Consider the following 18,537-nt stretch of genomic DNA (forward strand, 5'->3'; position numbering starts at 1 on the left):
GTGGAACACAATTCTTACCTGTTGCTTTCTATCTATATGCTTCCCTGAAGTGGAACAACTGTCTAATGGCAAACCGGTTGTACCTCCTATCATACCATGTAACACAAATCTACAACTGTTTATTGTGGAAGTGCTCATTGGACTGAATGCTAAGAAGAAATGTTATGCTGTAACCTTTCTCATTGTCCTGTCTATTAGATTTGATACTTTGGAATCTATTTTGACCATTGTAGCTACCCACAATTTATGTTTTAGGGTTTTTTTCTGTTTATGAATTACACTGTTGATTCTTATTTAAATAAAAAGAATCTTTGTGTCCATTATAGAAAACTCACATAATAGATATTTGTTAATTTATTAATATTTGTTAATTAGTGTGATATATGATATGTTGCACATTAGTTTGATATTGAATAGTGATTATTGGTAATACAGTACTATCATTTCTGTTATACATTTATATCTGTTACTTTTGTTCTAGTATTATCCTATCAGAGGTTTTGTGGTTCTGCTGTTTAATGGCAAACCAGTTCACACCAATCAAGCACCCCTGGGGTATGTGGTTGCTGCCTCTTCTGGTCCCTCTGACACATTTCTCAGAGATGAGCAAAATTCCCTACTTCAGCTCCATCAAAAAAATTCCCCTGTTCTCCAATGATTCCCTGTGGAACTGGTTCCCCACTCCCTTGTATGAATCTCAGTTGACCCCACAGGTCCACAACCCGCATGTAAATTGAGAACTGCCTGTAGAGCATCACCTGTAGATGTACTCGCATCTACAAGGACTGTTCAACAGTCAGCTTCAGGCATGTGACCCTGGGAAGGCTCTGTTTATGACTTCTGTGTAAACCAGGCTTTCAGCAAATCTAAGCACCATGTTCCATTCTGGTCAACCACCTATCTTTTCAGCAAAGGCTGTACTGGCTGCGCAATCCAAGATGCATATGTCAACCCAAAAAACAGTTTGTCTGTAACTTCTGAATACTAAAACATAGTTCCTTTGTGGCTTCTGTCATTCTGTCTTGGTGGTTGTTGTTGTATGCCAGGGGTAGGCAACCTGCGGCCCGTGGGCCGGATGTGGCCTGGCAAGGCCTCGGGACCAGCCCCAGCCCGGTTCTGCCACCGATTGCCGCCGGGGCCTTTAGCCTCTCACGTGAGGGGCATGGTGGGGCAATTGTTTATAGAAGCCTCAGAAACATGCATTTATCTTAACATTTTTTTAAAAATCAGCAAATTTTTTCGCATGTCCTCCATTTTTTTTTAAAAAAAGTGTCCTCCATTTGAAAATTTTGTCTTACATTTGTCCTGGTTTATATATTTATTTAATTTTTTAAAAATTATTTACTTATTTATTTTTTGGTTTCAGCCCCCCAATTGTCTGAGGGACAGCAACCCGGCCCCCAGCTCAAAAAGGTTGCCTACCCTTGTTGTATGCCTTCAAGTCATTTCTGCCTTATGGCAAACCTAAGGTGAACCTATCATGGTGCTTTCTTGTCAGAATTTATTCAGAGGAGGTTTGCCATTGCTTACTTGCATAGATGAACTCCCCCCCCCCACTGCTACACAGTCAAAAATATGTAACTTTTATCTGATGCACACAAAGTGGGGCATTCATTCACCTGAAATACAGGTTTAAATAATCTGGCAAGTGTAGCTGTACATACAGCATAAAACCTGAACTATCATTCTATACATCTATTAATGCTCTAGCATTTATATGTTCCTTGTTAAAGTGTTCAAAGCACTTCACAAGCATCAGTGTAAATTAAGTCAGTCATTTCATAGTTCATATGGGGTGGAGGGAGAGTCAGAGTGCATTGTCTTTCACTCTGAACTATGAAGTCAGCTAAACTGAGTTCATAGCTCAGTCAATCCATGGCCCACTAGGCTTTACTAGTTTGATATCTCTGTGTGTGTGCACATGCACATGTTTGCACACACACACACCTACAAGTCATCTGTTGATTTATGTCAATCCCATGAATTTCATAGGGCTTTCTTAGGCAAGGAATATTCAGAGATGGTTTTGCCAGTTTCATCCTCTGAAATAAAACCCTACTTTCTTTGGTGGTCTCCCATCCAAGTACTACCCAGGCTGATTCTACTTAGCTTCCAAGGTCAGACAGGGTATTTAAGTTTCAACAGATAATTTAAAAAGTGTTTTACTTTCTGTGAAGGGAGGAGCTGGTCAAGCCTAGTTAGTGCCTTCCAAACCACAATGCAAATAGCTGATGGGAGGTGCGATTGGGAGGCAGACAGGAGTGTATCCTTTGATCGCAGAATGATGTCTTACTGTTGCCATATGGACCTTAGAGCATTGGTTCTCAAACATATTACCCTTGTGACCCCCTTTACATCTACGGGCAGATGTCAAACCACCCCCCACTTGACAAAGCCTATGAATAAATATATTTTGTTTGTTTAGTGTGTGAAGTTTCATTTTCACATTCATGTATGTTCATATTTTAACATTATATAAGGAAATACTATTGTTCAAATTACAACAGTTTTATTTAAATAAATTCAATACTGAAGACATGTATACATTTTATACATATGTCTCACACAAAGCCCACCCACATAAACCAAAGTTCACAGATAGGTACACACTCAGTCATGCACTTTCATTTTTTCTTTCTTGCACTCACATAGACACTCCTTGCCCTTCTCTTCCCCTACAGGACTGAAAAGGTTTGGAAAGCAGATGAGGAGGAGGGATCAGGGCCTATAAGTCTGGTGCCCCCCATGAGCAATTCTCGCACTACCCCCCAGGGGTCCCACCCCACCGTTTGAGAACCACTGCCTTATTGCAAATAAGCATGCTATCTGTCAGGGTTAAGTATTAGTTACTAGGGCTTCCAGAAGGCAATCTGATATGCAAGTTTAGCTCTCCCACCTGATTTTGCACCATGTCTCTGTAACCTTATTAAAATACCATATGCCTAATAAGTTCACTTCCTTCTCCATTTTTTCCCTTGCTAATCTTACAGGCCCTGAGGACCTTCACCATAAAACAAGCAGAGTGGATGAAAGAAGCAATTCACTGGTGCTGGCAATGCTATAAAGAAGCTCACCCTGCCAAGAATACTCCTATAACCCTATCTCCAGTGTCAGAAGAACAGGTGACAGTTGTTCAAGATCTCATTGCCAGGGTGTGTCACTCAGATACTGTGGCATCATTTGGTAGGGACAATCCTTCTTGCTTTCCTTGCATCTGGGGGTGGCTCCAGACCTTCCTCCTGCTGGCAGCCATTCTAGTGTTTGCACAGCACTTCTCTGCCCCTATCTGAGTGACTCAACCTGAAAGTAATGCTGAGTTTCTGTCTGGAACTTATCCTGGGAGTACGAGTCTCCCAGGAAACAAAGGGGAGAAGGAGTCGGATGGACAAGGTTCATGGCACTGATGTCAAGTCAAACATGTGTCATATGGCCTGGGGCAGTGTTGCTCGGGCCTGTCTAGATTATTGCTCAGGCCACATTGGCACAAGAGGCTATGTACACAAGAGGCTGTCTGCTTCTCCATTCTGCATGTTTTGGTAAGCCCTTTCATGAGGCAAAGCTGAGGAAGAGGACTGTACTTTCCCCAGAATTATACACTGTCTGAAGTGTGGTATTAATCTATGCAGATCTTGATCCAGGAACCTTCGGCATCAGGCATGGGCTCCCTGTTACCAGGATTGTCTGACAGAGGCAGGCAATTGCAGGTTATTTCAGACAGAATATTCACAATAAGTTCACACTTCTGGCCATGCTGACCTGGTGATTTGGGGAATTTTAGTCTAAAAGAGCAACTTTTCCATATTCTGATCAGTGTAAACTTGAAGGTGTTCTAATATGTATGCCCAACATGCGTGCACTAAACAGATTCTTTCTTGGTCTTCCCACAATACATTCTATATGTGTCTTTTCGTAAGCTGACATAAAGTGATGTAGGGAATGCATCATATAATAAAGAAAATGCAGGTTGGATTTTGGAAGGATGCAAAAATATGTTCATTAAATATAGTAAGTAAATACATGTCATATTCGTACAGGCACTCTTAAGTATTCATTCAAAACACCTTCTTAAAAGCTTTACATGCAACTGTTATTTTGGTCAGATCACTTTCAGTTCACAGCATTGCCTTAACCATTACCCTATGCCAGCTACTTCAGTCACACACTTAGTACACTATGACCCTTCTCTTTCTGTGTAGTCCAATTCACACATCCACATTAGCATGAATACAACAGCATAGCCCACGTGATCTCATCTTATCTTGGCAAGAGGCTAAGCAGTTTTGTGATTTCTTGTCCGGCACACAGACAGCCTGTAACATAATCCATATTTACCATGCTACCCTATCAGATGTGGGCTGAGTAACAGACTGAAAAAAATGAGTTGCATCATAAATTGAAGGTACAGGAAAGGAGTCACATGAGTCAAACTGAGCTTTGTCCAAATCCACTCATTCCTATGGTTGTATGAAGTTCTTCTAACAAAAGGGGTACAATGAAAGGACATACATATCCTGCTCATTAACACAGCCAGACTGTGAAAAGGAATAGATGATAAAGTGGCAATATTCTAACTTTATTAAACCAAACATAAACATTTTAGGGAATATGGGGATATAGGAACAGTACAGAATATGAGAATTGTCCTGAACGTGGAAACAGTATGGAGAGAAGGTCCTTATAGCTGAATAGTCCAAATTGCCTTTAGAATATGTCTGGATTTTGAATTAAGTAATTTTTAAAATGGGTGTGAGCTTCTCTGTGTTAAGTCTAGCTACAAATAAAGCTTTGGTAGAGCTAGAGGAGCCTGTTGCTTCAATAACAGTCAAACATGTTAGGACAGGAAGACTGAGCACACCAACTCTGCTGGCTGCTTTCCTACACCACAAACCCTATATTGTCCATTTCAAGGCTGGTATGTGTTTGTGTATGTGTGTCTTCAAGTTGCTTGTCAACAAGCCAATCCCATGAATGTCATAGGGTTTTCTTAGGCAAGGAATACTGAGAAGTTGTTTTGCCATTTCCTTCCTCTGAATTCACCTGGCATTCATCAGTGGCCTCCCATCCAAGTACTAACCAGGACTGATCCTGCTTAGCTTCCAAGATCAGATGGGATCTGGTGCATTTAGGGTATTTAGGCCCAATACTCCCCTCCAAAATAATTGGAGTACTTCAATCATGTGCTTATTAGAGCAGAGATTTGAAGGCCTGGTGGGAAAATGGAAATATATTTTAAAATATTTTCTGCCCTCCCCCCCAAATCATTTATTTCCTGAAAGATTGGGGGAAATGATTACAAAATACTTTCTTTTAAGGGAAAATACTTACACAGGTGGGTCTTCCTAACAAGCAATCACTGTGAGATAGGAAGAGGATGCAGGCAAACACTTTTGTAGTGCACACTGTTAATCAAATCTGAAGAAGTGCCAAGTGTGAGAGCATCAGATGGCAAGAAATATGCTTTCACATGTGGCAAATGATAGGCCATGACATTCCATCACTTTAAGGCATGAATATCATGCAAGCTGATGTGTAACAAAACCCAGCAGCCTTTCAGAGCCTGGAATCTGGGAAGCTGTTTGGCTTTGCAGGGCAAACACACAGAGCAAAGTCAAGGCAAAACTTATTAACTTCACTCAGAGTTTGGAAAAGATTTTTTTTATTACAACTCCCAGAATCCCACAGCCAGCATGACCATTGATTTTCCTATTTTCATAAATGTTGTCACCAGTGGCCCTGCCCAAATGTGAACATGATGAGGTATTCTGGGATTCTGCAGTCCATAAACTTTTCCAGACTCTGATTTTAAAGATAAAGTTGAGAAATGTTCAGAGATTAGCAAAATGGTAAAAAAATCAAGGAAAAAGTTAGAAGCATGATGGCTAATTATTGATGGCCAGTGGTTACAGGATAAAGATCCATAAATACAGGCAGGCCAGACATTTAATTTCTTCAGCCAGCAGGAAAAATTTCTAATAAACCTTACCACCATAGATATAATGCATTTTCCAAAAGACATCAGCAGTACAGAGTGTGCAAAATAACATCAGGCTGAATGGCATGCTGGGACACAGTAGGAATGTAATGAAGTGGGGAGGGGCATTGCTATGACCAGGTACACCACCCTACAATCTTCTTTGGTAAAATAAAAACGGAAACACAACTACAATCGCCCTTGCCAGGCAGTGGATACTATGGGAAACATACTTCCTTTGCCCCTGTGGGCCAGGAAGAAAAGAAGCCTAGCCACAGTGATATGACTAATAGAAAGTTTGAATGATTGGCTATCAAATGCAGCTAAAATATGTAGATTGTTGTAATCTAATAGAGGATGCTGTGTGCCTTTAACTTTCTGATTTAACCAATTCAGAAATTCTGTATTTTTCCTCCCTTAGGTAACTATAACCAGAGACAGAAGGTGCCTCCAATTGGATGACTCCAGGGTTACCCTTTAAAAGATACAATGCAACCATTCTGTTATTTCCACTTTGAAGCAACTGTAAGATCATGGCAGGATTACAGAGGGAAGATAATGATGACATCTGGACCCCTGTAAAATTCTGTGAATGAGGCAGGGTGACTGCACAAAAGAAACCAAGTTTGGAAGCACATGGAAACATTGGATCCCAAAACCAAATCTACCTGCAGAGTTTTCCAGATGAGGTGGATAGCTGTGTTAGTCTGTTGAAACAAAAACAAAAAAGCCTTTTGAGACCTTAAAGCTGGGTTGGACAGTTTTAGTGTGGCTAAAGGCCAAATTTTGGGCCCCAATCCCCACCATGAGCCACTCCAGCCTAATCTTTTTTTAAAGCAAATGAGCAGGTAATGAGGCTGGGTGGGGTGGACTGGGGACTGAAATCTCCATGACAAAACTGCTGCTTTTGGAGGCCTACAGGGCAATTCTGGGTTATATATATTGTCCCGGCTCCTGAGTGGGGACTCCATCAGGACTTCCAGATGTACTGTAAGTCTAGAAATTTTAATCAAAAAATTGACCCAAAAAACCTGAGTCAACTTATCCATAGGTCAATGTAAATACTGTACTTTAACTCTTATTTAAAAAGAACCCCTGCCCTGGTGAAAAGCAAGAGCATAATATATCCTGGAAGCATTGACCCTCCCTCTCTTTTCTCAACCATTCAGCCTTTAGGATGAGCACAAACAGTTGTGCCTGCTGGAATTTTGCAAGTTGTTTGGCATTGTTTCACTTGCTCCATCTTTTAGATCCTTTGTCACATGTCCCTACGTTTTACCCTTGACTTATCTACAGGTCATATCAAAATCCATAATTTTGGCCCCAAAACCTACCCTCGACTTATACATGGCTGACTAATAGATAAGTATATATGGTCCACCCTTGCTTTAAGAACAAACAAGTATTATTAGATCTATAGGTTAGTTGCCTGTAGCCTGCATTATCAAAGGCATCCATGCATTTGATACACTGGGCTGCAGTTCATGAATGCTTAGGTCTAATACAACTCATTAGTCCTTAAGGTTGTTTGCAAACACTCAGCTGTCACTTTTATCCTCTGAAATCTTGGAAGCCCTTTTAGGGTTGCCATATCCCGCCGGGGGGCGGGACAATCCCAGTTTGGGTGGTGCCATCCCGGTCCCGGTCTGGTTTGGCGCCCAAAGCGGGACGGCCCCGCCCACCGCGACCACCTCAGCCCCCACGGCAGCTCCAAGGCCTTGCTGAGGCCTGGGAGGGCTCTCCGCGGTTGGAGCTCCAGCCACGGAGACGCTCCCTCCCGGGTCCCAGCGAGGCCTTGGAGGTCCTCCGGCCTCCACGAGGCCAGGGAGGAGGAGGAGGCCGCTTCTCCCTGCGGCGATCACCGCGATGAGGGGCGGCCTCCACCTCCTTCCCGGCCTGGGAGCCGGCCGAGACTTCCTCCCAGACCGAGAGGAGGAGGAGGCCGCTTCCCACCGCGGCGATCACCGCAATGAGGGGCGGCCTCCGCCTCCTTCCCGGCCTGGGAGCCGGCCGAGGCTTCCTCCCAGACCGAGAGGAGGAGGAGGCCGCTTCCCACCGCGGCGATCGCCGCCGGTGACAAGGCAGCCCTCGCCCTCCTTCGGCCTGGGCGGCGGCGAGGCTTCCTCCCAAGCCGGGAAGGAGGGGGGACAAGGTTTAAAAATGTAGGACTTTTTTTTTTTAATTTCCTGGCTAGGAAATTTTAAAAAAAAAGGTCCTACATTTTTAAAACCTTGCTACATTTGTCCCGGTTTGGAGGTCCCCCCCCAGCTATGGCCAACCTACCTTTGATACAAAAAACCAACAGTGTAAGCTAAGATTCCACTCTCCAACAGGGATGTCACAGCACTGACCAAGATATGAAAACATGCCAGGATCTGTTTCTGTGCCCAGACTTTTCAGCTAAAGGAAATCAGATTTTAGCTGGATTTGGTAGCCAGTTATTGCTATCACCTAGACAGAATAAGTACCCAATCAAATTGCCCCAAAAGATTTCAGGAAATGACCTTTATAAAGGAAACATTAATTAAAACCCTCCTGTTTTCTTTTCCTGCTTGCAGATTGAAGGTAAAGACAAATATTATCATCTTTTTACATGAAACGTTTCCATGCTCCCACTTGATTGTTTCTGCCTTACATTCTAACCTAGTAAATACATCTGATCATGTTTACAAAAAACACTAGCTCCAATAATCCTGCTTCTAGATAAAGATTTCCTATGCACTTGCCTTTATTCATTCACAAAACTTTAAGGGGTAGGGTCTTCCATTTGCAGCCCAGTGATATTTCTCTCTCTCTCTCTCATATATATATATATATATATGCGCGTGCATACCAGGAAAAACAGGGGAACAGGGGATAATAGCTGCAGAATGCCTCTTGATTGTTAGTACTAAGACTGAAAGCACTCTAAAACCTGACAGATCCAGAAGTCTTTTGCTGTGTAACCACCCTGTCTCAAATGCAACAGTTTTGTGGTGGCCTAGATGACAACATTTTAATGATTTTTTCATATTTTTCCCACTGCTTTTTCAGTACTTTTACCTACCCCAAATATCTGTTGAAAGGGAGATCCTCTCCTTTATGGCTGGTAGTATTACCTGAATAACCCCTCTTTCTGGAAGCTCTTTTCAAAGAATAGCCATGCCTGTCTCTTGCAGCATAAAAAGGAGGGATGTGACAGCACTTTTAAGACTGACTTTTATTTTAGAATGAACTTTTATGAGTATAAACCCCCTTCTTCAGATGCAGTACAGAGTAATATACAGACCTCTGAATATCAAGCATATTTACACAGTTGTGGGCTAGAATGTAATAGGATCCAGAAAGGTACAAATCATGTCCATTGCCCTATATTTTCCAAAGTGCTGAGTGAGGTGATCTAGGCCTTTCAGACCTTTACAGTGGTCAGTTAGTACCGATGTGTGAATGCAATAAATCTGTTTACCAAACCCTGGGTTCAAAACTCTCTCTGAGAAGGTTCCTTTTGCCATATGTACAGCAGACTCCTGAATTAATATATGTAGTGACTAGTGTGTCATGAAGCCATTGCCTTTTTTCATACCTCTGTTAATGGATTGGAATTTGTAAATCAATTTAGTTGTTTCTCTTTGTAGCCTTCCTTTGTAATTTCTTTGTTCAAGGACTGTAACTTGTAAATCCAGGAAGGCTGAAATGTTCTGCAACTGGTTTTCAGGTACTGACATTTCTAATGTCAGATCTGTGTCCATTAATCCTCTCACACAGAGACTGTTCTGTTTGGACAGTGCAAAGTGTAGAGGGCAAGGGATATGATCTGTATCTTTCTGGATCCTATTAAATTGTATTCCACAACTTTATAAATATGCTTTCTACCTGATGCCTTAATACTACTCAGTACTGCATCTGGAAGCACTGTCATTCAAAATATTAAACACACATGAATTCACATTCTCCTAAGGAAAGTTATTCACAATTTGCTTGCAGAAATATGCTATTAAGTATGTACAATTCTAAGAAATCACCACTTTTCTCACCTCAGGTTCCTAACTCTGCATTAAACTACTCTGAACGTCATACTTCTTACCTTTACCCTCCCTTTTGCTCTCTTTACATACTTCCTCCAGCCTATTCCTTGTTGATCCGGCTCCCAAAGCTCTACAAATAGTTCTAATATATATGAAAGATTAGAGGCAAGGGTCAATAACATACAGGATAACATTGTTTAGGCAGCCTATGGACTCTTGTTAGAATCTTGCAATTTCCAGGCCTCCCCACCCCTAAAAAATTATTTCTAGGTCTTGTACTTATAGAGAAAAGTCTGGATATATGAAGGTGAAAATTTCCAAACAACCCTATCACCCTTGACTAAGAATAACACCTTGTGTTGTTAGCAAAAAGAAGCTTGCCAAAGGCAGCCAATCAGAAACCACTCTACAAGGGAACAGCCAGTTTCCCTGGGCACAGAGCCCAGTTTTTATTTAAGTTCTGATCATATATGTAATATTTCAGGTCCAGGCTGGGAAGCATATGCCAAGACCAGTCTGATTAAAGAACAAGACTATCATTCTTGAGTTGGTGGGATTTTCCATTACCTGGTCAGTTCCCTGTTCCTTACAGTTCCCCTGTAACTTTCAAGAGCATCTGCTGCAAAGCTGTAAACAAATCCCAACAACATCTGGAAGGTCTGTCCTCTGTCACACACAGTAGCATTCTTAGGTCAGCCTCAGCACCCCTACAGATAATGTTCATGCTGTAAAACTTTTTAAGATCATGATGAAACAAAGTAAGATGTTTTCATAACTAGATATGAAAACATCAACCATGATGCAATGGAATCATATAATTACTTTTGGGATAGAGGAACTCAGGATAGAACTCAGCAAGGCAAAAGGGATACCTACCTATTATTTACAAACCCCATTATTAGAAGAAAAGGAAACACCAATAGGGTTCTTACATGCATACCTCTGAGGACCACTTCTCCAGCTCTGCTTCCATTATATAACCATTCTTGCAGATATTTCTCTGCACCTACTTTCCTCACTTGAACACAAGGGAATTAGGGCTTCCCCACTCAGAGGAAACAAAAACATGATGAAGTATTGGAGTCAAACATCTAAAGCAGTGGTTCCCAACCTTAGGGCTCTGCGTGCACTTCCCAGATGCTTCGTGGCCACTCCAGGAAAATGAAAGAAATAAAAATTGAATGAAATTAAAGGATAAGAAACAAAAAGTAACACTACTCCTAAACACCATTACCTTGTAAGACATAGGGTAGGCCTCTTAGGGGCTCCACCATTGAAACTGATTCTAAAAAGGGCTTCGTGAGTCAAAAAGGATGGGAACCCCCCAATCTAAAGTGCTCCTCAGCTGAAATTCTGAAAAAGCAATCACTTCTGTGCATCTGTAGCTCAGCTACTGATCCTGGCAAAGCTGAACCCCACTCCAGAGTATGTCTGCAGCATTACAGTCACACACCCAGGAGCTTTACAAAGCAAGCAAGCAAGCAAGCAAAAAAAAAAAAAAAAACCTATTTTAGGAATAAAAAAAGTGCTATACTGTATATTGGAATCAGTGCTAGCAGAAGACCCTGGAATTCCCCATTGGCCATGTTGGCTAGGCAATGCTGGGAGTAACTTTTTCAAGCTCTAGCTGCTAATGCAAAAATCTGCCTTCTATGCTTCAGTTATTAAAGTAGTCCTGTGCTCTTTATCCTGAATGAAATATCATTAGTTACCATTTATGAAACCTATAGGAAGTGTATTATGTAGCTAAAACTGGAGTATTCAGAGGATGGGGCTCAAAGATTTAATTAATTAATAACCAGCTATCTTTCTTTCCAAGTTTGATTACTACTGTCTATAGTAATCTAAACTCCACCTGATGGATAGGATCTTGGAGAAGAGTGCAATATGGAGGGGAAAAGCTGGGTTTCAGTGAAGCTTCCCATTCTCTACTGTAAAATACAGACATAATACATCCATAGAAATATATTGTCTAGAACTAAACAAAAAAGGCTGGTCGTGGAAAGGTTAATAAAACAGTGGCACACTGATGTGAGGAAGGCATAAATGTGGCATTTTGTGCTGGAATAATACAGGAGTGTATATTCATACATGTTGGAAAAGTAAAACAACTGCAATATAAAATAATACTTTATAATATAATTGTGCAAGCATGGGGAGGAGGAACAATATAGATATCAAAAAACTTAGCCAATAGAGGATTGAGACACATCTGCAGACGCAGCTTACACAGAACTCCAAGACAGGGTAAATGTAATGAAAATTGTATTACAATTAGAAGTCACTGTGAATTATGTGCCCATATTCTCCAAGCAGAAGCCCTGTTTCAGGAAACACTGCCCCCCTGTCCCTGCTGCCCATGACTCCTGATTAAGACCTTCAGATTTATTGTACAATAATAAAATGTTCTTCTGAAAAAGTCCTCTGGGCACCCAAACCCAGACCGTAAGTCAAAAGCTTCATTCCTTCCCCTACCAAAGTCAGAGGATGTTTCAACGAGCCCCTGAGCAGTTTTAAAAGCAACTTGTGCTGAGTGAGCACCTTTTTATTTATCTTCTACTCTGTGAGCCAGAAATAGGGCTGCCAACTGGCTAAATAGTATTTTTAATTAACTGTGCAACTTTAATTGACTAATTGAACAATTATAAGATTAAAATCTTTATACTAAATTACAATTATCACCTCCTTTTGCTAGGATACTCCCAGATACCCCGCACCCTGGGAAGTTTGCCTATTTTTCCTCCAGTGAAGGAATGATTCTACAGCTCTCAAAAGGATCTCCTGTAACATTATAGTTTCCATGTTGCCTACTTTGCTATATCCATTTATATTCTCCACAGCTTCCACTATATAGCAAATAACAAATATTTATATACGCATTTAATCTGGAAAATATATTTACATTTGGCCAGCACAATGTGAAGGCCTTCTGCTGTGACTCAATCATGACAAGCCAGGCTTGCAAAAAATACCTTTTGGGACTGTAACACCCAGAATCCTCCACTTGCATAGTTTTGCTAGCCAGAGGGATTTTGAGAGTTGTAGTCCACAAAACTAACATTCCCCAGCTCTGTAGTCTGAGCAACCTCTGCTATGGGGAACTGGAGTTGTGATACCACACTGACCCAAATTCTTAGGAAATGTAGGTCTTGCTTGTTGTTGTTGTGCAACTTTAATTCGACTCTGATATATAGTGACTCTACCATAGTGTCTTCTTGGCAAGATTTATTCAGAGGACGTTTTCCATTGCCTTCCTCATGGGCTGTGAGAGTGTGACTTGCCCAAGAGTCACCAGTGGGTTTCCATGGCTGAGTGGGGATTTGAATTTTGGTCTCCCAGAATCCTAGCCTAGACCAATACTCAAAGCAGAACACTATGCTGTCTCAGTCAGTCAACCAGCGCAACTGTTGCATTCAATCTACAGAAGGCTTTAATACCTAAAGGCAAGGGTACCAACTAAACTATACCTTTGACAGCCATAAAAGCAGCCACATGTCCCTCACAGTGTCATTTTGAACTACCATGTATCTCAATGCCAAAGCTTTACTAATTTTTCCACCCATTCTTTATCCCATTACCACCTGAGGCCATGTACCACTTTCTATCCTACTCAAGAGCATAACTCCTTCAATTAAACTCCAACCCTTAATTGTGTATGCAAAACAAGACATTACTTTCAATCGTAACAAGGCTATGCTCTGCCCTTTAGGATGGCCAGAAGATGTCACTGCAAGATGCCTAGAGGCTAGCAAAATGCTGTTTCTGGAGCAGTGCCCTGAAATGTAAGAGGCCACTACCACTGAAAAGCAATCAAGAAGGAGAGGAACTTGAGATCCTTTCTGGCATGATTTAGAGATCAGTGGACGAGGCATTGAGGATTGCTCCTTCTTGCAGTATAGACTTCCTTTAACATCTATTTAGGAAACTGCAGGCAACCTGCATGTAGTTTATGTGTATCTATCACACACACATCTAAAAATCACAACTGATCAGAGCAAAAACCTTGCACATGTACCACATGGCAAACTAGATGACTTCTTTGTACAGAATTTGTAATGAGTGAAAAGACCCATATAGGAAAGGGAACATATAATTTAATCAGACCTCCAGTTTAAATTTTCATCTCATTGTTAATACATAATAATAATGAAGGTAACCAGAACTATGCAGGTATGCAACCACTGATTGGTGAGCAAGATCTAGTGTGCATCATTGATAATCATGATCTGCAGTAATGTTTGGGAACACTAACTAATCAGCAGTCATGCTCTACACACTGCTGAGCTACAGACCCTTTAACTGTCTTGGCACTGGAAGAAGTGTCAGGTTGATCTGTCTTGCTATTTAGTTACTTGTCAGCAATGGCAGCCTCTTACTGCTAAGGAAATGACTTTTCAGTCACAAAGTCACAGTTAGATACTCTCTGCATTACTACAACCCTGTTTCAGAACTTGGAAACATTTTTTTTAACTTGGTCTCCCAGAATCCCTCCCCTTAATCTGCATCGCAGATGTCCATCCATTCTGGCTAGAAGGATTCTGAGAACTGTAGTCCAAAAGTAATGCTTTTAAGATCTGTAATCCTGTCAAAGGCCTTGAAATGCTTCTTCCTCTCCATCTTGTCCTTCAAGAAGCTCAAAATAAGTGTGGAAAGAAAATGTGTCTTTGTCTGTTCTTTCTCAGTCCTTCCGCCATTCACTTGGATGTCCACCCACCATATATTCTTCAGCCCAGGAATGCTCCCTGTTTTCCAGAGACAGAGACCAACTGAAAGAATAACAGAGGAGCATCTTGCTGAACTCCCAGAAAAAAATTCAGTGCGTCTTCTTACAGTACAGACTTCCTATAACATCTATTCATGAAATTTCAGGCAACCTGCATGTAATTTATATGCATCTATCACACACATCTAAAAGCCACAACTGGCCAGAGCAAAAACCTTGCACAAGTAACACAAGGCAAACTATATGGCAAAGTGATGACCTCTTTGTACAGAATTTGTAGTGAGTGAAAAGACCCAAATGGGAAAAGGAACAAATAATTTAATCAGAGCTCTGATTTAAATCTTCATTCCAGTATTAACAAATTACACTCCCTATCTCTTAAACATCAAGAAACTGGAAATAGTCATTTAAAAGTTTAGATGGTATTTTCTATTAGATGTTATTACACTAGTCTTCAATAAACAACAGTCTTTCCTCCTCTTTGAAATGAAAGAAAGCAGCCAGACTCTTACCTGTTGGAATTAATCCTTGGTTCAGTGATTGGTATCGAGAGAAAAATCAGTGAGAGGAAACTCTGCCAGATTTATTCCACTACCTAATATCCAAGCATTGTACTGAATTTTCTGTGAAGTTCACACTTCCGATCCCTTGGCTGCTTCCCTCTTCCAGGTGCTGTCTTGTTCTGGCTATGCCAAAGAAACTGTGTGACTTGTCTTGACTTGAGTCAGAGGGGAGGGGCAGGTGAGCAATACCTTCTCGGTCTGGTAGAATCAGCACAGACAAATCCTTCCAGGCACAGGACAAGCTGATGCATGGTACTCAAGGGGAGGAAATATGCAAAAAGCTCCTTGCAAAAGGCAACCAGCAATCCCCCCAATAACCAATCTTTGCTTGACCACAGGGGGGAGGGGGAAGAACAGAAATATTTTGTTCACTGCCAGGCTAAGGCCAAGAATGCATTTTTCACACTTATGGTGAAACTATATTTTCATTGTACCTCCCTGTGCAATAAACATGCTTTGAGCCCTTTCTCCGATACTTCATTAGCACCTAGACATCACACCATTCCTATACTCACTTTTACTGTATAAGTGAATTGTTTTAGGGGGCCCTTTTGACAACACTATTTTCTATTAGGTATAAACTGAGAATCAATATATATATATATATATATATATATATATATATATATATATATATATATATCTTGTGCTCAGAGACCTAAGAAAACCCTTTAAAAAAACACTATAGTTTTCATAGGGGATGGTTTACAGCAGAGACCGTGATGAGGAGATGCATAATAGGAGCAACCTTTTATCCGCTACTGTTCACTGCAGTTGCTTCTCTAGCCATGGGATTCTAGATATGCTCCTCCCAAAGGAAGGAGCAGGAAATAAACACAACTTCAGTAAATAAACACAAACTACACTGTGTAAAGTTCAGTCCTCATAGTCAAAAAAAGTTGCTCAAGTACAACTTTGCATCAATTCTGAACATTGCTCATATTTCAATTACCACTTCTATTGAAAGAAGTAATAGAAGAGGGGGTCCAACCCCTTTTAAATGGCTACTTCAGATGGCTGCTGGCTACCCCAACCTGTGAGGGGTGAATCTGCTCCGGGTTTTAATCTGAATCTTAGGCTGCATCTACTCTGCAGAATGAATGCAGTTTGACACTGCTTTAACTACCATGGCTCAATGATACTGAATTCTGGGAATAGTAGTTTTGTGAGACATTTAGTCTTCCCTGTCAGAGAGCTCTAATGCCACAAAAAACTAGAAATCTCAGGATTCCAAAGGATGGAGCCATGACAGTTGTAGTAGTATCAAACTGCATTAACTCTGCAGTGTGGCAGCAGCTCAACAGAAATTCCAGCATACTGAACCTATCCCTCAAATAAGTCCATCATTTTGTACAGCTCTTTAAAAGTTCAGATTAAAACCCAGTATAAATGTACCACACCACTGATGTAGAAACCACCAAATGACCCCCTTTTTTCTGAGAAAAGGAGCACTTGAAAAGTTGGAAACCTTGACACTCAATATAAAAGGGCAATGGATTCTCAAAACATTATCTCCTCAAATCAAGAAAGTTCAATCTTCCTTTTGCATGTTGATGTTGCTGTGTGCCTTCAAGTCATTTCTGGAAACCCTAAGGTGAATCTATCATGGGGTTTTCTTGGCAAGTTTCTTCTGAGGGGGTTTGCCCTTGCCATCCTCTGAGGCTGAGAGAGTATGACTTGGGAGTTTATCACATGCAATTTTAACACCCACCCAGGCACAGGACGGAATTGGGCTGATTTTATCACATGCAAAATTGCTGCTGTGCTGCCAGCCAACCTCACCCATCCTCCAGCACTGCTCTGGCGGCCAGTTTTGGTACTACAGAAAGCTTCTGTAGTACTAAAATCGGCTCCCAGAGCAGTGCTGGAGGATGGGTGATGGTTAGACAGCAGCACAGCAGGAATTTTGGATGAGGTAAAATCAGTTTTAACCCATTCCAGCCCGATCCCATCCCATACCCGGGTCAGCATTAAAACTGCATGTGATAAACTCTTTGCCCAAGGTCACCCAGTGGGTTTGTATGACTGAGCCGAGATTCAAACCTTGATCTCCAGAGTTCTAGTCCAACACTCAAACCATTACACCATACTGGCTCTATGAGTATATAATCAAAAGTGCAAAATGAAATCTAAAATAGGCTGCAGTCTTTCTTTTATGAAACCTACGTAATGAAGAAATCACAGGTCAGGGATGGTTGAGAGAGTTAAACAATGCACACAAATCAGGCAAAGAATAACAAGAAAAATAATTCAAAAGCAGGAATGCTGTTTCCTTCATTCAGACTCTTGCAGATTTAAGGGTGTGCAGGCCAAGCCAAACATTGTCATAGTTAACTTTAATCCAGGTCTTGCAATAAACATTGCGCAGTGGGGCAGGGTTGACGTGGGTGCCTACTGTTGTTTGAACCCTGTAGCCATGCCCATTGCAGTGACTCAGAACAATACTGTCTGTGCTATAGAATACAGAAAACCAGATCCAAGAGGAAATAGTGTGACATCCGATTTGGATGTCAGAGTCCTGGGAAAATTAAGGAGTGATTAATTTTATCAGTGATATGGTATTCAAACTGTTAAAAAAAATTCTGCCCCTTATCATGTATCTAACCCAAATTGTATCTTTACATGTATCACCAGGATGGAAAACCACTCTATAACAGGTTAACATCCAAATGTACCACCTTTTTCACCATCACCTGCCATAAATTATGGCAGTGGAGTGGAAGGAATTATGAATTGTGCCCCCATTTGCCCCCCACAGGCCTGGCCACTACTGCTTTTTACCACAACCATAGATGCCTTGCATCTCCTCTCTTCTCCTGCTGCAGCTGCTCATTCACCAGCCATGCTTCTGCTGCTGTGATCAATGGCTTTTAACTACGGTTCCCCCCCCCCCCATCTACAGATTCAGCATCCACGAATTGAAAATATTCAACAAAAATTATAAATTCCAAATAGCAAACCTTGGTTTTCCATTTTATATAAGGGACAACATTTTGCTATGCCATTATATTTAATGGGAGTTGAGTATCCATGGATTTAGTTATCCATGGGTTGTGCTGGAACCAAACCCCAGCAGATAACAAGGGTCCACTGTATAAACACTAAAGCCTGTGAAACAGTGTGAAATTCTAGACCACAACATCTAAAATCCTCCAACTAGCAATACCAGTTGTCAAAGGGGTCCCGGATTTATATTCTAAGGAATTTAATTTTTTTCCAAGTGCAAATATGATCAATTTGGATTGGAATGGGAATTTATGTGGACCAGCCTCATTT

The 18,537-nt window shown here is 41.2% G+C and overlaps 1 protein-coding gene across 1 annotated transcript in view; it reads right to left on the reverse strand.

The window, feature by feature from the left end:
• Positions 1-18,537, reverse strand: part of INAVA (innate immunity activator) — a 56,760-nt gene that overhangs the window by 22,801 nt on the left and 15,422 nt on the right. The window lies entirely within an intron of this gene.

The sequence above is a fragment of the Sceloporus undulatus genome, chromosome 4, assembly GCF_019175285.1.
Source record: "Sceloporus undulatus isolate JIND9_A2432 ecotype Alabama chromosome 4, SceUnd_v1.1, whole genome shotgun sequence".
In the NCBI taxonomy this organism is placed as follows: Eukaryota; Metazoa; Chordata; class Lepidosauria; order Squamata; family Phrynosomatidae; genus Sceloporus; species Sceloporus undulatus.